This window comes from Rattus norvegicus, chromosome 1, assembly GCF_036323735.1.
Source record: "Rattus norvegicus strain BN/NHsdMcwi chromosome 1, GRCr8, whole genome shotgun sequence".
Taxonomy (NCBI): Eukaryota; Metazoa; Chordata; class Mammalia; order Rodentia; family Muridae; genus Rattus; species Rattus norvegicus.
The window spans coordinates 91467986-91490206 of record NC_086019.1 but is presented as its reverse complement, the minus strand read 5'-3'; the positions used below and the strand labels follow the sequence as shown (position 1 = coordinate 91490206).

Genomic DNA, 22221 nt, shown 5'->3' with positions numbered 1-22221 from the left:
TCAGTGGTTTGCTGCTGGCATTCGCCTATATATTTGCTGTATTCTGGCTGTGTCTCTCAGGAGAGATCTACATCTGGTTCCTGTCAGCCTGCACTTCTTTGCTTCATCCATCTTATCTAGTTGGGTGGCTGTATATGTATGGGCCACATGTGGGGCAGGCTCTGAATGGGTGTTCCTTCTGCCTCTGTTCTAAACTTTGCCTCCCTATTCCCTCCCAAGGGTATTCTTCTTCTCCTTTTAAAGAAGGAGTGAAGCATTCGCATTTTGGTCATCCTTCTTGAGTTTCGTGTGTTCTGTGCATTTAGGGTAATTCGAGCACTTGGGCTAATAGCCACTTATCAATGAGTGCATACCATGTGTGTTTTTCTGTGATTGGGTTACCTCACTCAGGATGATATTTTCCAGTTCCCTTCATTTGCCTATGAATTTCATAAAGTCATTGTTTTTGATAGCTGAGTAATATTCCATTGTGTAGATGTACCTCATTTTCTGTATCCATTCCTCTGTTGAAGGGCAACTGTGTTCTTTCCAGCTTCTGGCTCTTATAAATAAGGCTGCTATGAACATAGTGGAGCACGTGTCTTTTTTATATGTTGGGGCATCTTTTGGGTATATGCCCAAGAGTGTATTGCTGGGTCCTCAGGTAGTTCAATGTCCAATTTTCTGAGGAACCTCCAGACTGATTTCCAGAATGGTTGTAGCAGTCTGCAATCCCACCAACAATGGAGGAGTGTTCCTCTTTCTCCACATCCTTGCCAGCATCTGCTGTCGCCAGAGTTATAAAACAGTGTTTTATCCATGAAATGCCATTATGTGGTACACACTGATTGCGACAGGTAACATTGGGGTCCATCATGGTAAAATCTAGATGGTAATTTACTATTGAATTCTTTCGGCATTTCTTCATTGTCATAATACAATGTTGGGAAGAGTAGAGGCCTGTAGGGCTCTTAAAGAGATAGCTGATGTCACAGCCTATGGTTTATCAAACTCAGGCTGAGGTGGCACTGGAATCTGGCAGGAGGGTATGACAGAGGACAAAGACTTTCTCCCTTTTTCCTCAGAGGTTCTGCAATTAGCACTTTTATAATTTCATGTGGCAGAAATGTAACTTAAATGAGTGTAAGCAGGAGTCATGCAGGCCAAGTGAACATGCCAGATTCATTCATACACACGCACACACACACACACACATACACACACATACACACATATACACATACACACACATATACACATACACACATACATACACACACACACTCACACACACATACATACACACACACATACACACACATACACACACATACACACATACACACATATACACACATACACACACATATATGTATATACACATATGTATACACACATATGTGTGTGTGTATGTGTAATATATTGTCTAATAGATGCAGAGAGAATATCCTGTGTACTGTATGGATGCATCACCTGTCAATTAAAAAGCCTATGGCCTATGGCTTAGGCAGGATATAGGAGGTGGGACATCCAGGAGGAAAAAGAATTCTGGGATAGTGCCAGGGCAGGAAGTTTGGCTCGGGAAGATGGGAGGAGACAGATGCACGGCACCTGAGCACAGGCTACCAGCCACATGGCGGAGTGTAGGTTAAAATAAATGGTATATTTTAAGTTAGATCTAGTCAGAGTAGAGCCTAGCTATACGGCCAAGGTATATTTTGAGCCCAAGTCTTATTTCTGGGAACATGGGGCTGAGAGGAAGAACCAGGATCTAACTTCTACAGATATATGTATTTGAGATCAGGTATTTATATAATACAGGGTGGCCTCAGACTCCTAATTCTCATGCTTCCACTTTCTCAGTGCTATGGTGGTGGGACACACACACACACACACACACACACACACACACACACACCACACTCAGAGACAAATCACACACACAGACACACCTACACATGCATGCACATACCACACATATACAAACACACACACACAGACACACATAAACACACCTACTCACACACACAGACACCTACACACACATATACACCACACACATACACAATTGAAGGCCCCCACCTTTTTGAGACAGGGTCCTCACTGTGTAGCTCTGACTGGCATTTGATGCTAGCATATAGTAGGTAGTCAGATCTCGGTGAACTTGAGGCCAGCCAGGACTACATAGGATAGCTTGTTTCAAAACAAGATCAGAAATAAAAGAAAAAGAAGGGGAGGGGCAGAAGGGGGAAGGGAAGTTCCTTGGGAAGAAATGGAGTGGGAGCAGGTAAGAGAGGGCACTGGAGGGTGAGTTTAATCAACATATGCAAATGTGTGAAAATTTCAAAGAATAAGTAAAAACATCAACAACAACACCAACAACAAACAGAGGGAGGCAGAGGGCTTCTCCCAGGGTTTGGAGCACAGCTGCAAACTGATGGAGCACTGGCACTATTTAGTTTGCTAAGGAACTCAGGAGGCCCAGGCTGTCTGCTAGCCTCTCACTTCTCTGCCTGGTTGGTGGGAAAGGCAGTACCAAAATGGAGGTCCCCAGCACATATCTGGAAACAGTTAGAACTTGTTTACAGAGTTGATTGATGAGACATACAGGGCCCCAGAGAGACAATGAATTCACCCTTGACTTTATTTGCTGCTTGTAGAACTGGAGATGGGAGGGAAAAGTCAGAGAGAGGTGACTCAACTCTGGGCACCGTTCTAATCTCCCCTTGCCTCTGAGACTTAGCTAACTCTGTCTCTGTCTCTGTCTCTGTCTCTTTCTCTCTCTTCATTTCTCTTCTCTCCCTCCTCCTTTCCTCCCTCCCCCTTTTCTTTCTCTCTCTTTGCCTCTATGACTTAACTTTCTTTCTCTTCTTATTCTCCTCCTCTTTCTATAATTATTTTGTTTTTACTTGTGTTTATGTGTCTGAGTGTGGGTGTCTTTAGAGGTCAAAGGCATTGGATCCTTGCTGAAGCTGGAGTTATTCCTGCAGGAGAGTTAACCATGTAGAAACTGAAATCAGGTCCTCTGGGAGAGCAGCAAATGGTCTTAATTGCTATGCCATCTCTCCAGCCCTGAGACTTAGTTTTCTCACTAATACAATGGTGAAGACTAATTGCAGCAGACTCCATGAACAGCAGTCTCAGAACTCTGAAACCTGAGGCAGGAGGATCATGAGTTTGCAGCTAGCCTGGTCTATATAGCAAGATCCAGTCTCATAAATCCAAACCAAACCAAACCAAACCAAACCAAACCAAACCAAACCACCATGAACAAAAGAAAACCCCCAATAATGGTAGACATGGAATATGGTGGCTACTCTCCATGCACTAAAAGAAAGAGAAAAAGAGCCAGATTCTCTCTTGAATGTATAACATTGCAAGACTTTCTTATTTTATCACTGCAGTGTGAAACTAGACATAGCTTAGTTGAGTGGGTTGAAGAATTACAATGGAAGATGATGCTACATTTTGTATTATTTTCTTTTTACTTTTAAATTTTTATGTATTTATTGCATTTTATTATGTGAACTGATGTGTTTCATTCAGGTATTTTCATATCACTTTATTATTGGAATTTATTTATTTATTTATTTATTTATTTATACAAAGTCTCTCTATGTAGCCCTGTCTAGTCTGGAGCATACTATATAGACCAGGCTGACCTTGAACTCAGAGATACTTCTGCCCCTTTCTCTTGAGTGCTGGGATTAGAGGTGTGTGTCACCACACTCAGTCTGGAGATTAATTTATGTTTTGTGTATGGGTGTTTTGTCTTCAATGTATGTAAGTGCTTATGGTGGTTTGACTATGCTTGACCCAGAAAGTGGCACTATTAGTAGGTGTGTCCTTGTTGGAGTAGGTGTTGTGTTGGGGGTGTGTGTGTCACTGTGGGTGTGGGCAAAGAGACCCTCCTCCTAAGCACATGGCTGTCAGTCTCCTAGCAGTCTTCAGATGAAGATGCAGAACTCTCAGCTCCTCCCCCACCATGCCTGCCTGGATGCTGCCCTGCTCCTGCCTTGATAATGGACTGAACCTCTGAACCTGTAAGTCAGCCCCAATTAAATGTTCTTTATAAGAGTTGCCTTGGTCATGGTGTCTGTTCACGGCAGTAAAACCCTAACTAAGACAGTGCTCATAGTGACCAGAAGAGGGTGTTGGATTCCCTAATACTGGAGTTACAGACAGTTGTGAGCCCCCAGGTGGATGCTGGGAATTGAACCTGGGTCCTCTGGAAGAGGTTAAGAGCACTCTTAACTGCTGAGCCAGCTTGTCAGCCTGCCCTTGTTTTTGTTGATCCTCTTCCTTAATCCCTTTGCTTCCTCTGCTGTTATTGGTGTTTATTTGTCTTTGTGGTTCTGAGATGTTTTACTCCATGTAATAATTTCCAACTACACTCCGTTTCTGCAAATGACATCATTTTCTTTTTTTTTCTTTAAACACAATCCATTACCTTCCTCTGAAAATTTTATGATATTTATTTGTGTATGTATGTGTGTTAGCGTGTGTTTGAATGCACGCAGGCACATGTGTTATGACAAACATATGGTGGTTGGAGGGCAACTTGTGGAGATTGGACCTCTCTTTTCACTGTGCAGGTCTCAGGAATGGGACTCGGCTCGTCAGGCTTGGTGGCAAGTACCTTTACCTGCTGAGTCAACTTGCTGGCCCATCTGGTGATCCCGATAGCTCAGGTTCTGATTATCACTAACATTGATTACATTCCTGATATTGAAATGCCTCTGTGCCAACAGTTTTCAGCCAACAGTTTTCAGACACAGGTTTAGGCAGATGATTCTAGGTAAATTGCTCTCTGGGACAATGTGGAGACTGAACTTGGATTCTCAAGTACCCAGATTAAGGCTGGGTACGCAAGGCAGCCCACCTGCAATCCAAGTGTTCAGGAGGCAGAGGATCCCCAGAGCAAGTGGGATAGCTAGACTAGCCAAACTGATGCGTTCTGGGTTCAGTGAGAGACCTTGCTGTAGTAAAATAAAGTGGAGAATGACCAGGGCTGGAGAGACGGCTCATCAGTTAAAAGCGTTTCTGGGTCTGAATCCAGTTTCCAGCATCCATACTGGGCAGCTCACAATCTCCTGTAACTGGAGCTCTAGGGCGTCTGATGCTCTCTTCTGGTCTCTGTGCATATTTACACGCACGCACGCATGCACGCACACATGCAAGCAAATAAAAAAAATTCTTAAAATAATTGAGGAAGACAGCAGATGGAAACCACTGGCTTCCATGTGCACATACATACATGGGCAGATACACCCACCCACACTTACACATATGCCCATGCGCATTCCTTTTCCCACACACGCACCTCTACCCCCTGCACCACACACATACACGTGCAAAAATAAAACAAAAGGAATATCAGACTTCTCGATGGAAAGTGCAGGTGGTTCAGCTGAAGTATTTGTCGATTTCTGATCTTATTAAGAAAAGCAAGACACAGGTTTAATGTTTCCCAGTCCCCCTCAACTCCACCCCAACTTGCTAGAAGACAGCCAACAACAACGTCTAATCTGTTAACACTCATTAGAAAAGGCTCGAAACCTGAGACCTGTGGTTTGTTATGAAACAGGCAGTGGTGTTTTGGAGTTTGAGTTTCTTCCTGCTTGGCCTCTGTTGCCTGTCTGCAGACTGGGGAATAGGGCACAGAGGGAATGCAGTTATAGGGGAGGACAGAGGTGAGAGTGGGGAGCACAGCAGAGCAGAGCCCTCGGGGCTAGACAGAGCTGCAAGCTCAATCTGTGCTGGGTACGTCTCCTTGTTAGTTGAACCAGGGTGAGTAGCGTGTGGCTCCACAGGGCACACAGGGCATTATGGGAGCCAGAAGAAAGACATGGAGAGAATGGGGTGGGTGAGAAAGAGCCAAGAGCGAGGTATCACCCTCAAGGTGGACCCCCTTCTTAAAGCTTTTTGTTTTTAAAACATTTATTTATTTAATGTATCTGAGTACAGTGTTGCTTTCTTCAGACACACTGGAAGAGGGCATTGATCCCATTACAGATGGTTGTGAGCCACCATGTGGTTGCTGGGAATTGAACTCAGGACCTCTGGAAGAGCAGTCAGTGCTCTTAACCACTGAGCCATCTCTCCAGCCCTACCCCTATTCCTTTCTAAAAGGCCCCAATTCCTAAGTTTCCAACTCTTCTCAACAGATCATCATATGAATTCATCAACGAATTAACTCACAAGGCAGAGTGCTGATGGTTCACTTCCTCTAACTCCACCTTTGAACACTGCTGCCTTGGGAACCAAGCCTTTCCCTTTAGCTTTTAATTAACATATATTGACTGAACGTAAAAGCTGGTTTATTTATTTATTTTTTTTTCCCGGAGCTGGGGACCGAACCCAGGGCCTTGTGCTTGCTAGGCAAGCGCTCTACCACTGAGCTAAATCCCCAACCCCTGGTTTATTATTTTTTTTAATGTAAAAATTTTAAAATTATTTTTTATGTGTATGAGTATTCTGCTTGTATGTATATCTGTGTACCACATGTGTTCCTGGTGTTCATAGAAGCCAGAAGAGGGCATTGGATCCCTAAGACTTGAGATATAGATTGGGGAGGATTCAGCCACCGTGGGGATACTGGGAGTCAAACCAGATCTTATGGAAGAGCAGCTGGTGCCCTTGACCACACAGCCATCTCTCCAGAGTCCTCATTTCGACACTTCCATGAATGTGTGCAAAGGATTAGGATGGATCATATTTGCCACCATTACCTTCTCTTGTCCCCTCCCACAGATTTCTTTCCTTTTACTCAGTCTTAGGGATCCTGTGGGAGGAACATTCTAGATCTAAATCGTATCAGCTTGCATTAGAGGTTCCACATAGGCGTCACTGAGGTTCCTGTGTTCACAGATAAGCAACAGGGGAACCCGGAATGTAAAGCGCAAAGGGTTGTTACTTTAAAAGGAAGGGGTGCACAACCTGTTACTTGCCCAGAAGGCCGGGAGCAGACGTGGCTAATAACCTAGTGACCTTGGTGCTTTCTGTGTGGTTGAGGCCACACTGAATCTTCCCCAAGACCCTTATCATGAACTTCCTTTTCTGAGTGAACCTACTAACCTCATCTTTATGGAAGATGTCACATGTACTTTACAAAGGGTTTCAGTGCAGTCACATCTTAAGGTTTATTGTGCACATGGGATTGAATTTATTACCATCAGGGAAAATTTCAACAAATTCTGCTGTGCTTAAATATGCATAAAATAAACAACTCGGGGCAAGACTTCTCAGAAGCAGAATTGTAGGAAATGTAATTTAATGTGTGTGTGTGTGTGTGTGTGTGTGTGTATGTGTGTGCGCGCGCGTGTGCGCGCAGTGCTGGAGATCCAAACAAGGGCCTCATGCATTGCTATAATGAACTACTTTCCTTCAATGGGCAATGGGCACCTAGCATTGTGTGTGTGTGTGTGTGTGTGTGTGTGTGTGTGTGTGTGTGTGTGTGTGATATATACTAAATATGAGAGAGAGAGAGAGAGAGAGAGAGAGAGAGAGAGAGAGAGAGAGAGAGAGAGAGAGAAAGAGAGAGTTCGGACTCACGTGCTTGGTCTTTGTGTCTTCTGGTACATGCTATCACATGTGAGAAGGGAGACTGGTACTTGGCCTTGGAGCCTGATGGTACTGCTAACAGGAGTGGGAAGTGATTTAACCTTTCCAAAGATCCATTGGGCAATCTGTTGTAATGATTCCTACCATAGCTGGTATTGTGAGGAGAAATTTGGTTTGAATATTTGTTGTGGTGTTTAACATGCAGGGAATTTCAAGTGTGTGTGTGTGTGTGTGTGTGTGTGTGTGTGTGTGTGTGTGTGTGCAGTGCTGGAGATCCAAACAAGGACCTCATGCATGCTAGGCTAGCACTTGACCACTGAACCCCAGCCCCAGCCCCTGAATGTGTACTGCAGAAATAACTTACATATCCTTGATTGGTTGTGAACTCTAGTGCTCAAATTAGTAGTTTGTTCATCAATTCCTCTAACAGGTCTGCTATAACTTCAAAGTAATTGTTTGTCCACTCTGGGCTTCTCTTTTCTGGTCTGAAGAAACTGTTTTGAAAATAATGCAAATGATGCAAGGTAAATTGGTGACAGGGAATGAGTGCCTCGAAGTGAAATTTTTATCATCTTCATCCTCACCTTCAGCAGCATCTACACATTACAGGTGCTGAGCTCTAAAGGCCACATTGTGATAGACAGCAGGATTGGATGACAACTGCTACTCCTGGGGCATATTCTGCCATCTGCCTCTAACACGACAGACTGGAATGCTTAGCTGCAAAATCCTGGGATAAGCCATTTGCCTTATAGTTTAAATGAGCAATGTTTCTAGGAGTGGTGTGATGTGCCCATAAAAGGTGGATGGAGGGCATAAGCTCAGGACTGGGGTCACTTTGCAATGCTCCATTGTCCTGACCTTATAGTGTGTGGAGCTTGTGCTGTGGATTTCCTCAGAATCTTCCACTTCTTACCACTGAACACACTAACTCGTGGGAACAAAGGAAGGTGAACTAGCTCACTCTGCACCCATTTTTTTGGAGACCAAGGTGCTGGTGGACCTTTTTTTTTTTTTCCCTGATGCCTGCTAGGAACACCAGAGAATTTTCAAGCTCCATGTACTGAGAAGCCTTCTCTGGCTTCCATATATATTCAGCCTTATTTCTGGTACTCATACCTTCAAATGTTATATAATATTGTCTAGGGTAATACAGGAGGAGCAACAAGACTGCTTTAAAACTCATGGAATGTGGTCCACCAGTTAGCATAATCACGATGGGTGTGACAGAGAGAGGGGGGGGAGAGAGACAGAGAGAAAGAGAGAGAGACAGAGAGGGAGGGAGAGAGAGGGAAAGAGAGAAAGAGAGAGAGGGAGGGAAAGAGAGAGAGGGAGAGAGAGACAGAGAGAGAGGGAGAGAGAGAGGGAGGGAGAGAGGGAGGGAGAGAGAGAGACAGAGAGAGAGGGAGAGAGAGAAGGAGAGAGAGAGGGAGAGAGAGAAGGAGAGAGAGAGAGGGAGAGAGGGAGGGAGAGAGAGAGGGAGAGAGAGACAGAGAGAGGGAGGGAGAGAGAGAGGGAGAGAGAGGGAGGGAGAGAGAGAGGGAGAGAGACAGAGAGAGAGAGAGGGAGAGAGAGACACACAGAGAGAGAGACAGACAGAGAGAGACAGAGAGAGAGACAGAGAGAGACAGAGAGAAAGCGAGACACAGAGAGAGAGACAGACAGAGAGAGACAGAGAGAGAGACAGAGAGAGACAGAGAGAAAGCGAGACACAGAGAGAGAGAGAGAGGGAGGGAGAGAGAGAGGGAGAGAGAGAGGGAGAGAGGGAGGGAGAGAGAGAGGGGGAGGGAGAGAGGGAGAGGGAGAGAGGGAGAGGGAGAGACAGAGAGAGAGAGAGGGAGAGAGAGAGACACAGAGACAGACAGAGAGAGAGACAGAGAGAGACAGAGAGAGAGGGAGACACACACACACACACACACACAGAGAGAGAGAGAGAGAGAGAGAGAGAGAGAGAGAGAGAGAGAGGACTATGTTCACGCTGTTGTGGAGTTTTGCTCTGCTTGTTGCCTTCACATTCATCTTAATCTAAGAGTTGTATGAAAACTGTAAAAGTGAAGTCTGTCATTGGGCAGTACTAATGGCACTCACAATAATAGTGCTTGATCTTTTTCAGGCATTGCTGCTGGAACAGATTAATGACTTAGTCACTGTGCTGACTGGTTCTATGTGTCAACTTGACACAAGCTGGAGTTATCACAGAGAAAGGAGCCTCCCTTGAGGAAATGCCTCCGTGAGACCCAGCTGTAAGGCATTTTCTCAATTACTGATCAAGGTGGGAGGGACCCTTGTGGGTGGGGCCATCCCTGGGCTGGAAGTCCTGGGTTCTATAAGAGAGCAAGCTGAGCAAGCCAGGGGAAGCAAGCCAGGAAGCAGCACCCCTCCATGGCTTCTGCATCCACTCCCGCCTCCAAGTTCCCACCCTGTGTGACTTCCTGCCCTGATTTCCTTCAGTGATGAACAGCGATGTGGAAGTGTGAGCTGAATAAACCCTTTCATCTCCAGCTTGCTTCTTGGTCATGATGTTTGTGCAGGAGTAGAAACCCTGACTAAGACAGTCACCACTCTTGGAAAGAACTTAGAGATGTAGATTATTAGCAATGACCACCACCCTTGGAACGAATTAAAAAAAAAAAAGAAACACCTGTTAGTGAAGCTAGGTTAAGATGTTTTTGTTAGCGGCTTTGACTCAGAAAATCTTAGAGAACGATTTGAAGTTCAGAAAAACACGGTTATTAGTTGAGCTAGGGACTTCTTGAGGCCAGGGGACAAGAACAATGGTGGTCTAACTAGCACTGGCTGATGTGCCTCTCACTGAGGCTGGATGGGCAATGATTAATTTCTTGTACCCATTTCTGCCCTCAGCTTCCTGATAGGATTTAATAAAAGCTGCCGATGAGTAGGCGTGTATTCTGAGGATTTAGAGTAGAAATTACTGCTTGCTTTTTTATATATAAGTTTAGATTTGTGATTCTTTTAGGATCTTTTTAAGATTGCTTTTAAAGACAAATAATAAAATAATTGATCCTTCCTTTGTTACTGCGCATTGCAGTCTGCCAGTAAGAGAAACTGGCTGAGAGAATTACCTTGCTTGCTCGCATCGTTAATCTGTAACAAGTTGCTTAGTCACGAATGGGTTCTTGGGAATAATTTGTTTTCTTTACCTGTACTACATCGTGTTATTTCACGTAATGGTATTGGGGAGCATATTGCTTTTCATAATCATTCACTAAAGGAAAAATAGAATATAGCCACATGGTAATTTCTGTGCTGTTTGAAAGATGTTGCTGGGATATATAAGCTGTGGGAGGAAAATGAAGTCGTTGGAGCTCTGCTCAGAGTTTTGCTCTATCCACCCAACATGTCTGTCTGTCCATCTGTCTGTCTGTCTGTATGTGTGGAGTTGTTGGAGCTTGCTCATTGGAGCTTGTTGAAGATTTATGCACTGTGTGTGTGTGTGTGTGTGTGTGTGTGTGTATGTGCGTGTGTGTGTGTGCCTGTGTGATGCTGTCCGCCTCTTTTTCTTCCTTTTTTTCACCAGTCTTTTGTGGCCCCCAAAGATTTTTTTCCTGGAGGCCTCTTGTGGCCCCCAAAGAAATTCTTCATTGCCTCCATGAACATCCTCGCTGGCCCCAGCTAATCACCAACTCTATGCCCTAATCTCAATTTATCCTGGGTGCCAAAGCTAGTCTTTGACATTATATCATAATCCTGCAGGATCTGGCCACATCATTGACTGGCAATGGGGTTCTTTCCCTTGTTGGACTGAAAGGTATAGGAGGACAACATCTGGTTATTTTTGTATCTGGTTATCAAATTTAAGTTTAGGCTAGAGGATAGCTCAAGGCTACAGCTTGTGTCTAGAGTCCCCTAGTGAGGGGCTGCAGGCATGACTAAGTGGTAGAGCTCCTACCTAGAATGCCCCAGTTAGGGACTGGGGTGTGGTTCAGTGGTAGAGCACCTGTCTAGATTCTCCTTGAGGAGCTGGGGCTGTGGCTCAGTGGTAGAGCCCTTGCCTAAAATGCCCCAGTGAGGGGCTGGGGGCGTGGCTCAGTGGTAGAGCCCCTGCCTAGAATCCCCCAGTGAGGGGCTGGGGGCGTGGCTCAGTGGTAGAGCCCCTGCCTAGAATCCCCAGTGAGGGGCTGGGGGCGTGGCTCAGTGGTAGAGCCCCTGCCTAGAATCCCCCAGTGAGGTGCTGGGGGTGTGGTTCAGTGGTAGAGCCCCTGCCTAGAATCCCCCAGTGAGGGGCGGGGGGTGTGGCTCAGTGGTAGAGCCCCTGCCTAGAATCCCCCAGTGAGGTGCTGGGGGTGTGGTTCAGTGGTAGAGCCCCTGCCTAGAATCCCCCAGTGAGGGGCTGGGGGCGTGGCTCAGTGGTAGAGCACCTGTCTAGATTGTCCTTGAGGAGCTGGGGCTGTGGCTCAGTAGTAGAGCATCTGCCTAGAACACCCCCCCCCCTCCCCCCGCCATGAGGGGCTTGAATGTGGTTCAGGGATACAGTGTTTCCCTAACATGTCATGATCTTCACCCTTACCCCCTGAACTGTGAAACAAAGAAATCAACCAATCAAAACACCAGTGTACATTATCTTATTGAATTTTATCTTCTCAGGACATCAAATAGAAGAAGAAAAAAGGAAGTTGAGGGTTAATAGGGAGACTACTGGTCCAAGTGTACAGCTATTAACTGGAAGACCTCAGGCTGTTCCTTTTGTACGGTGACTGGCATAACTGAGCAGTAACTTGGTTGCTTTTCTTTTTCTTTTTGAGAGTTCTGCCCTGTAGGTCAGGCTGGCCTGGAACTCAAAATCTTCTAGGTTTAACATGCTCAATAGTTATGTATCACTGTGCCCAGGTACAGATAGTGGTTATTTTAGTTGTGCATTCATCCATCCATCCATCCATCCATCCATCCATCCATCCATCCTTCTATCTATCTTTGTATTATTTATTTATTCCTGGTAATTCCATACATGAACACAATGTATTTAGATCAGATTTACCTCTTAATTCCCATTTCAGTTTCTCCCATCCTGTATCCTTCTCCCAACTTTATGTCTTCTTTTTCTTCTGATTTATTTTAAGTTGCATGCATAGGTGTATGTGCAGGTGCAGGTAGACCAGAAGGCCACAAGAGGACACTCAATATTCTGGAGCTGGAGTTATAGGCTGTTGTTGCTGCCTGACATAGTTCTGGGTATCACACTCAGGTCATATGCAAGAGCAGTGAGCTCTTAACTGCTGAGTCATCTCTCCACCCCTCTCCATCTTAAAAAAAGATCACTGAGTACAGTCAGTGAGTCAGTATGTGCATAGCTATAGGACCATCCTCTGCAGCATGGTGTTTCACTGTGGGCTACACTGTTGAATCAAACTGCGCATCCTTTAGCAGCTAGCACCTGTCCAAAACTCTTCAGCTACGAGTGTGCCTCCTGAGCTTCTCCTTTGCAGATGTTGGAGTGCTGGCTGCCTTGGTCTTGTATAGGTCTTGTACATTCAGTCCAAAGGTGATTTGATTTCCTGAGTATAATGTTCCTAAACAGTCCAGATCACACTATTTTACAAATATCCTCTCCAAACTCTCAGTCATACAATATTTCTCTTTTTTTTTTCTTTTTCTTTTTTTTTTTTTTTTTGGAGCTGGGGACCGAACCCAGGGCCTTGCGGTTGCTAGGCAAGCGCTCTACCTCTGAGCCAAATCCCCAACTTTTTTTTTTTTTTTCAGTCATACAATATTTCTACGTCTTCTTCTGGAATGCTCTTTGAGCCTTGGGAAAGGGGGATGGGTATGATACTGAGGTCCCACTTACTCTCTGTACTTGAGCAGTTCTGAATCTGTGCTTTAACTGCCATTTAACACATAAAGACACTTCTGTGATGAGGGGTAAGACATGCATTTATATATGGGTATAAGGATAAGGATTTCAACTACAATTTTATACAATGCCCCTTTATCAACAAGGCCTAGGCCCTAGGGCCTAGGGCCTTCCAAGCCAAAGATTGTGGGCCAGGTTTACAGCACCAGGCATAGGTTTCCTCTTTAGAATGAATCTTAAGTTCAATGGAAAGGCAGTTGGTTACCTTCATCACATTCATGCTGTTATTGAAACAATGGGCATATCTTGCTAAGTCAGTCATCATTGTAATTACACAATGCACATCTAGGTAAATGTACCTCCTTCCCTTCCTTTCCCTCTCCCTCCCCCTCCTCCTCTCCCTCTCCTTCTCCTTCCCCCTCCCTTCCCCCTCCTCTCTCTCTCTCTGTCTCTTTCTGTCTCTGTCTCTCTCTCTGTCTCTGTCTCTCCCTCCCCCTCCTCCTCTCCCTCCCCTTCTCCTTCCCCTCCCTTCCCCCTCCTCTCTCTCTCTCTCTGTCTCCTCTCTCTTTGTCTCTCTCTCTGTCTCTGTCTCTGTCTCTCTCCTCTGTCTCTGTCTGTCTGTCTGTCTGTCTGTCTGTCTGTCTGTCTCTCTCTCTCTCTCTCTCTCTGTGTGTGTGTGTGTGTGTGTGTGTGTGTGTGTGTGTGAAGTGGAAACTTCTGGTTTCTTTGGAAAGCCAGTCATGTCAAGCGATGTTTTGTTGGGGCATATAGGTAAAAAGGATTTTTTTTTCTTTTTTTCAGAGCTGGGGACCGAACCCAGGGCCCTGCGCTTGCTAGGCAAGCACTCTATCACTGAGCCAAATCCCCAACCCCAAAAGGATGTTTTGTTAAAGTAGACATGTGAAAGAATGTTTTGCTGAGGTAGACACAGCTGAAATGATATTTTGTTAAAGCAGGCATGCAAAAGGACACATGATGTTTAGAAGGAATATAAATATAACCCAGCGGACGGTGGGTGATGCTGGATGGTATTGGTACACTTTACCACTGCTTACTGAGGATCATTTGTCAGGACTCCATTGAGAGAAATGGGCCAAAAAACTGCTGGTGGCGCTCTGGTGGCTTTCTGCTTCTGTGAACTTGAGTCAACTGACAAAGTAAAATAAAAGTTTCTGGAAGATGTCAGCAGATACAGACTTACCTAGAGTTTTGCTAAGACAGACTCAGTGTTTACTGAGGAAAGACCCGTGGAAGGACACATGATGTTTGGAGGGAGTATAAACAGGACTTAATGGACAGCAATGGTGGGCTTGCATAGCTAGCTTTGCAACACATCATTGGTCTCAAGTCTTCATCTTTGCTGATCTTCACTTTGTTGAGAGGAGCACGGCTGAGAATGTCTCCTGGTGTCCCTGCTGGTCCTGGTCGCTCCTGCAGACTCACGCTGATTTGTCACAGGCCTGGCTGCTGCTTCAGATTTGTGTTTGCTATCTTAACACTACTGAATCAGACTACTGGTATCTTGACAGTTGGAGAACCTTTTCCTCAGCTCCGGGCCTCTCAACCTCATGGTGTTGCCAAAATGTCGCTTTCTAATAGGCTGACTTTGGATAAGCTGGATGTGAAGGGTAAGGGGGTCGTGATGAGGGTGAACTTCATTGTTCCTATGAAGAACAACCAGATAACAAACAACCAAAGACTCAAGGCTGCTGTTCCAAGCATCAAATTCTGCTTGGACAGTGGAGCCAATTCGGTTGTCCTTATGAACCACCTGGGCTGGCCTGATGGTGTTCCCATGCCTGACAAGAACTCTTTAGAGCCAGTTGCTGCAGAACTCAAATCTCTGCTGGGCAAGGATGTTCTGTTCTTGAAGGATTGTGTGGGCCCAGAAGTAGAGAACGCCTGTGCTAACCCAGCAGCTGGGACTGTCATTCTGCTGGAAAACCTCTGTTTTCATGTAGAGGAAGAAGGGAAGGGAAAAGATGCTTCTGTGAACAAGGTTAAAGCTGAGCCAGCCAAAATAGATGTTTTCTGAGCCTCCCTGTCCAAACTAGAAGATGTCTATGTCAATTAGGCTTTTGGGACTGCACACCAAGCCCACATCTCCCTGGTGGGTATGAATCTGCTACAGAAGGCTGGTGGATTTTTGATGAAGAAGGAGCTGAACTACTTTGCCAAGGCTTTGGAGAGTCCAGAGTGAGCCTTCCTGGCTATCTTGGGAGGAGCTAAAAAGTTGCAGACAAGATCCAGCTGATCAATAATATGCTAGACAAAGTCAATGAGATGATCCTTGGTGGTGGAATGGCTGTTACCTTCCTTAAGGTGCTCAATGAATGGAGATTGGCACATCTCTGTATGATGAAGGAGTTAAGATGGTCAAAGATTTCATGTCCAAAGCTGAGAAAAATGGCGTGAAGATTATCCTGCCTGTTGACTTTGTCACTGCTGACAAATTTGATGAGCATGCCAAGACTGGCCAAGCTACTGTGGCCTCTGGTATACCTGCTGGCTGGATGGGCTTGGACTGTGGTACTGAGAGCAGCAAGATATATGCTGAGGCTGTGGTGAGCTAAGCAGATTGTTTGGAATGGTCCTGTTGGGGTATTTGAATGGGAAGCCTTTGCCAGGGGAACCAAATCCCTCATGGACAAGGTGGTGAAAGCCACTTCTAGGGGCTGCATCACTATCATAGGTGGTGGAGACACTGTCACTTGTTGTGCCAAATGGAACACAGAGGATAAAGTCAGCCATGTGAGCACTGGGGGCGGTGCCAGGCTAGAGCCAGCTCCTGGACGGTAAAGTGCTTCCTGGGGTGGATGCTCTCAGCAATGTTTAGTATTTTCCTGCCTTTGGTTCCTATGCACAGCCCCTAAGTCAACCTAGTGTTTTCCACATCTCCATTTGGTGTTGGCACAAGATTCAGCTAGTGGCCAAGATGCAGCACCAGGAACCCTAAACAGTTGCTTGTCTTTAGTGCATCAAGATTTGTCTATGTTCAAGATCCCATTTAAATTCCTTAGTGACTAAAACCATTGTGCATTGTAGAGGGCATCTGTTTCTGCCTGTGAAAGGAAATGAGCTGTAAAAGCTCAGCTCTCTTTGATGTGTGTAGACTCTGGTTAGCTTTGTCATTATTCATGACTCAGCATGGAAACAGGATGAAATTCCAGCTGTAGGTTTGGAGAAGTTGATGATCTATTAAACGTTAAAGATGCCCACTGGGGTGGGTGGTTGGGGCAATTGGAGATGAAAATAGCTGCTAGGCTTCTAGTTGGACCTGCAATTGCTGATTCATTTGAACTGAACTGTTGATTTCCTGACAGTGAAAGACCCTCAGACAGAGGAGATTCTCGCTCCAGTCCTGAGGACACCCACCACCCCATGAACACATGGGACTCAGTCTTGATGTAAGAACAAGAGGTTTACTTTGGGATACCAGTGCACTGGGGCGCAACATGGTCCTCATGTAGGAGGGATGTGAAGAGACTCAAACAACAGAAATGTACAGCATAACTAGTCATTTAAGATTACACAGTTTCACCTAAAGAAATGTTCAACATCTTTAGTCATAAGGGAAGTGCAAATCAAAACAACCCTGAGATTTCACCTCACACCAGTGAGAATGGCTAAGATCAAAAACTCAGGTGAAGTTCTGCGTCGGGGCAGCCTAGGAGAGGACTGCGGTAGCGACGCGCACCCTAGCCATGAAGACCCGCTTCAGCACTGTTGACCTCCGCGCCGTGCTCGCGGAACTGAATGCGAACTTGCTAGGAATGAGAGTAAACAACGTTTATGATGTGGATAACAAGACGTATCTTATTCGGCTTCAAAAACCTGATTTTAAAGCTACACTGTTACTTGAATCTGGTATACGAATTTACACAACAGAATTTGAGTGGCCTAAGAACATGATGCCGTCTAGTTTTGCTATGAAGTGTCGAAAGCATTTGAAAAGTCGGAGATTGGTCAGTGCAAAACAGCTTGGTGTGGATAGAATTGTGGATTTCCAATTTGGAAGTGATGAAGCTGCTTATCACTTAATCATTGAGCTCTATGACAGGGGCAACATTGTCCTTACAGATTATGAGTACCTAATTTTAAATATCCTAAGGTTTCGAACTGATGAAGCTGATGATGTTAAGTTTGCTGTTCGTGAACGTTATCCCATAGATCATGCCAGAGCTGCTGAACCTTTGCTCACTTTGGAAAGATTGACTGAAGTAATAGCTAGAGCTCCTAGAGGTGAACTGCTGAAGAGAGTTCTGAATCTGTTACTTCCCTATGGGCCAGCTCTTATTGAGCATTGTCTTATAGAAAATGGATTCTCTGGCAATGTCAAAGTGGACGAAAAACTTGAAAGCAAAGATATTGAGAAGATACTGGTTTGTGTGCAGAGGGCAGAAGACTATTTGGAAAAAACAGCCAACTTCAATGGAAAGGGATATATAATTCAGAAAAGAGAGGTAAAACCAAGCCTGGATGCCAATAAACCAGCTGAAGACATACTCATGTATGAGGAATTTCATCCTTTCTTGTTTTCTCAACATTTACAATGTCCATATATAGAATTCGAATCATTTGACAAGGAAAAACAAGCACTGAAGAAATTAGATAATGTCTGAAAGGATCATGAAAACAGATTGGAAGCTCTTCAGCAGGCTCAGGAAATTGACAAACTGAAAGGGGAGCTCATAGAGATGAACCTGCAGATAGTTGACAGAGCCATTCAGGTAGTTCGAAGTGCATTAGCCAACCAGATAGATTGGACAGAAATTGGAGTGATTGTGAAAGAAGCACAAGCCCAGGGAGACCATGTTGCAAGTGCAATCAAAGAACTAAAACTGCAAACAAACCACATTACCATGCTTCTACGAAATCCATACTTGTTATCAGAGGAGGAAGATGGTGATGGTGATGGCAGCATTGAGAACAGTGATGCTGAAGCACCAAAAGGGAAAAAAAAAGCAAAAGAACAAGCAGCTGCAGAAGCCTCAGAAGGACAAGCCGCTGCTTGTCGATGTGGACCTCAGCCTGTCAGCCTATGCCAATGCCAAAAAGTATTATGATCATAAGAGGTATGCTGCTAAAAAACCACAGAGAATTGTCGAAGCTGCTGAGAAGGCATTCAAATCAGCAGAGAAGAAAACAAAGCAAACCTTAAAAGAAGTACAAACAGTTACTTCTATCCAAAAAGCAAGGAAAGTGTATTGGTTTGAGAAATTTCTGTGGTTTATTAGTTCAGAGAACTATCTCATTATAGGTGGTCGAGATCAGCAACAGAATGAGATTATTGTGAAAAGATACTTAACACCAGGAGACATTTATGTGCATGCTGATCTTCATGGAGCTACCAGCTGTGTAATTAAGAATCCAACAGGAGATCCCATCCCTCCTCGGACTTTGACTGAAGCAGGCACAATGGCACTTTGCTACAGCGCGGCTTGGGATGCCCGTGTTATCACGAGTGCTTGGTGGGTGCACCATCATCAGGTATCTAAAACAGCACCGACAGGAGAGTACTTAACAACTGGAAGCTTCATGATAAGAGGAAAAAAGAATTTCCTTCCTCCTTCATACCTAATGATGGGGTTTAGCTTCCTTTTTAAGGTAGATGAGTCCTGTGTCTGGAGACATCGAGGTGAACGAAAAGACAGAGTGCAGGATGAAGACATGAAAACATTGACAAGTTGCACAAGTGAACTCATGTCAGAAGAAATGGAACAGCTAGAAGGGGGCGACAGCAGTGAAGAAGAGACCGAGGAGTTATGTGGAATCACGGAAGAAGTGGAACTCAGGACTCAGGCTGATCCAGAGGACATTGCTGCTCACAGTGGAAGAGAGGAACTGAGCTCTGAAGATGGAGAAGCCATCAAAACAGCCACGAAAGATGAAGAGCCCATTGGTGAGGTGAGGGAAGAGGAGGTCGAATATCCTGACACCACCATTGACTTGTCCCATCTTCAGTCCCAAAGGCCCCTACAGAAACTGACTCCAAGAGAAGAATCTTTTAATTCAAGTGACAGTAAATCACAGAGCCGAAGACATTTGTCAGCCAAGGAGAGAAGAGAAATGAAAAAGAAAAAGCTCCCATGTGACTCAGGGGATTTAGAAGTGATAGAAGAAAAGGACAAAGAAAAAGAAAGTGCTGTGCACAGTGAAGCTGACCAGAACACAAGCAAAAATGTGGCAGCTGGACAGCCAATGAAAAGAGGCCAGAAGAGTAAAATGAAAAAAATGAAGGAAAAATACAAAGACCAGGATGATGAAGATCGTGAACTTATTATGAAATTGTTGGCATCTGCAGGTTCAAACAAAGAAGAAAAGGGGAAGAAAGGAAAGAAAGGAAAAACAAAAGATGAACCCGTGAAAAAAAACCCACAGAAACCCAGAGGTGGACAGCGGGTTTTAGATGTTGTTAAAGAAACCCCGTCCCTTCAGGCGTCGACTCCTGACTTACAAGACTTTGCTGTGGATGAGCCACATGATGACAAGGAAGAACATGATCTGGATCAGCAGGGAAATGAGGAAAATCTATTTGACTCTTTGACAGGGCAACCACATCCTGAAGATGTACTAATGTTTGCTATTCCAATATGTGCTCCTTACACCATCATGACAAACTATAAATACAAAGTGAAACTTACTCCTGGAGTTCAGAAAAAGGGAAAAGCTGCAAAGACAGCCTTGAACAGTTTCATGCACTCCAAAGAAGCAACAGCAAGAGAAAAAGACTTATTCCGAAGTGTGAAGGACACAGATTTACCAAGAAACATTCCCGGGAAAGTGAAAGTGTCTGCCCCCAATCTTCTGCACGTAAAAAGAAAATAGCTGTGCACTGGGCAGCCAGCTCTGTAGCCTCTGGAAGTTCAGAGATGCAGACAACATGTTACTAGGACTTCCACTTTACAGACGAACATACTGCCTTGCTCTATCACCAAAAGGACTTATGGTTTTTCCCCAAGTTTTACATATATATATATATATATACACTACTACAATAATATTTCCTAAAATATTTGTGAAAACTTAATGATACACACCTGTAATTGTTCTACATTTTATTGAAATTCTTGAGGTCTCATTCATGATGAAAAGACCCTGAAATGGCCCAAGTGCATAAACTACTGACGTAGTGGTCTACTGTATATAACATCTCATACATAGTACAGCCAGTCAGGAGAGGTTTCTGTTTGGTTAGTAGAGCAATTAAACATTTAAGGTTTGTGTCTTGAACACTTTGCCAAGTTTTACATCAAATGCAAAAAAAATAACACAAGAAAAACTCAGGTGATAGCAAATGCTGGCGAGGATGTGGAGAAAGAGGAACACTCCTCCATTGTTGGTGGAATTACAGACTGGTACAACCATTCTGGAAATCAGTCTGGAGGTTCCTCAGAAAATTGGACATTGAACTACCTGAGGACCCAGCTATACCTCTCTTGGACATATACCCAAAAGATGCACCAACATATAACAAAGACACATGCTCCACTATGCTCATAGCAGCCTTATTTATAATAGCCAGAAGCTGGAAAGAACCCAGATGCCCTTCAACAGAGGAATGGATACAGAAAATGTGGTACATCTACACAATGGAATATTACTCAGCTATCAAAAACAATGACTTTATGAAATTCATAGGCAAATGGATGGAACTGGAAAATATCATCCTGAGTGAGGTAACCCAATCACAGAAAAGCACACATGGTATGCACTCATTGATAAGTGGCTATTAGCCCAAATGTTTGAATTGCCCTAGATCCATGAAACTCAAGAAGGATGACCAAAATGCGAATGCTTCACTCCTTCTTTAAAAGGGGAACAAGAATACCCTTGGCAGGGAATAGGGAGGCAAAGTTTAAAACAGAGGCAGAAGGAACACCCATTCAGAGCCTGCCCCACATGTGGCCCATACATATACAGTCACCCAATTAGACAAGATGGATGAAGCAAAGAAGTGCAGGCTGACAGGAACCGGATGTAGATCTCTCCTGAGAGACACAGCCAGAATACAGCAAATACATAGGCGAATGCCAGCAGCAAACCACTGAACTGAGAACGGGACCCCCATTGAAGGAATCAGAGAAAGGAGTGGAAGAGCTTGAAGGGGCTCGAGACCCCATATGAACAACAATGCCAAGCAACCAGAGCTTCCAGGGACTAAACCACTACCCAAAGACTATACATGGACTGACCCTGGACTCCAACCTCATAGATAGCAATGAATAGCCTAGTAAGAGCACCAATGGAAGGGGAAGTCCTTGGTCCTGCTAAGACTGAACCCCCAGTGAATGTGATTGTTGGGGGGAGGGCGGTAATGGGGGGAGGATGGGGAGGGGAGGGGTAGGGGTTAGGGGGATGTTGGCCTGGAAACTGGGAAAGGGAATAACAATAGAAATGTAAATAAGAAATAATAAAGAAAAAAAAAGATTACACAGTTTCATTAGCTTAGCTATTTCGGTGCCAAGGATAACTAGGCAGATGTTTCTTGTCCTGGAATTCCTGGGACAAGGCTTTAACCATATCAATATAGCTATTTCAGTACTAAGGACGTCTGACTTGATATATGTTTTCTCCTCCTGGGGTTCCCAGGACCAGGACCAAGGTTATCTGACTTGGCAGATGTTTCTCTTCTGGAGTTCCTAGGACAAGGCTATAGCTATGTCAGCACAGCTATGTCAGTACCAAGGACATCTCACTTGATACAGGTTTTCTCATCCCGGGGCACAATCTATAGTGGTCAGTCAGTTTCCCAGAGATGTTTCCTGTCTTGTAATTGCCCTGCAGTAAATATGTTTTATACCATCTGTTCTTATGGTCCGGCAGCTTCCTAGAGAGTGGGTGGGAATGTGCTTTCTGTATTTTTTGGT

The 22221-nt window shown here is 44.7% G+C and overlaps 2 pseudogenes; both read left to right on the top strand.

Moving 5' to 3' along the window:
- Positions 1–12652: 12652 nt before the first annotated feature.
- Pgk1-ps6 (phosphoglycerate kinase 1, pseudogene 6) lies at positions 12653–16855 on the top strand (annotated as a pseudogene).
- Positions 17006–20622, top strand: Sdccag1-ps1 (serologically defined colon cancer antigen 1, pseudogene 1; annotated as a pseudogene).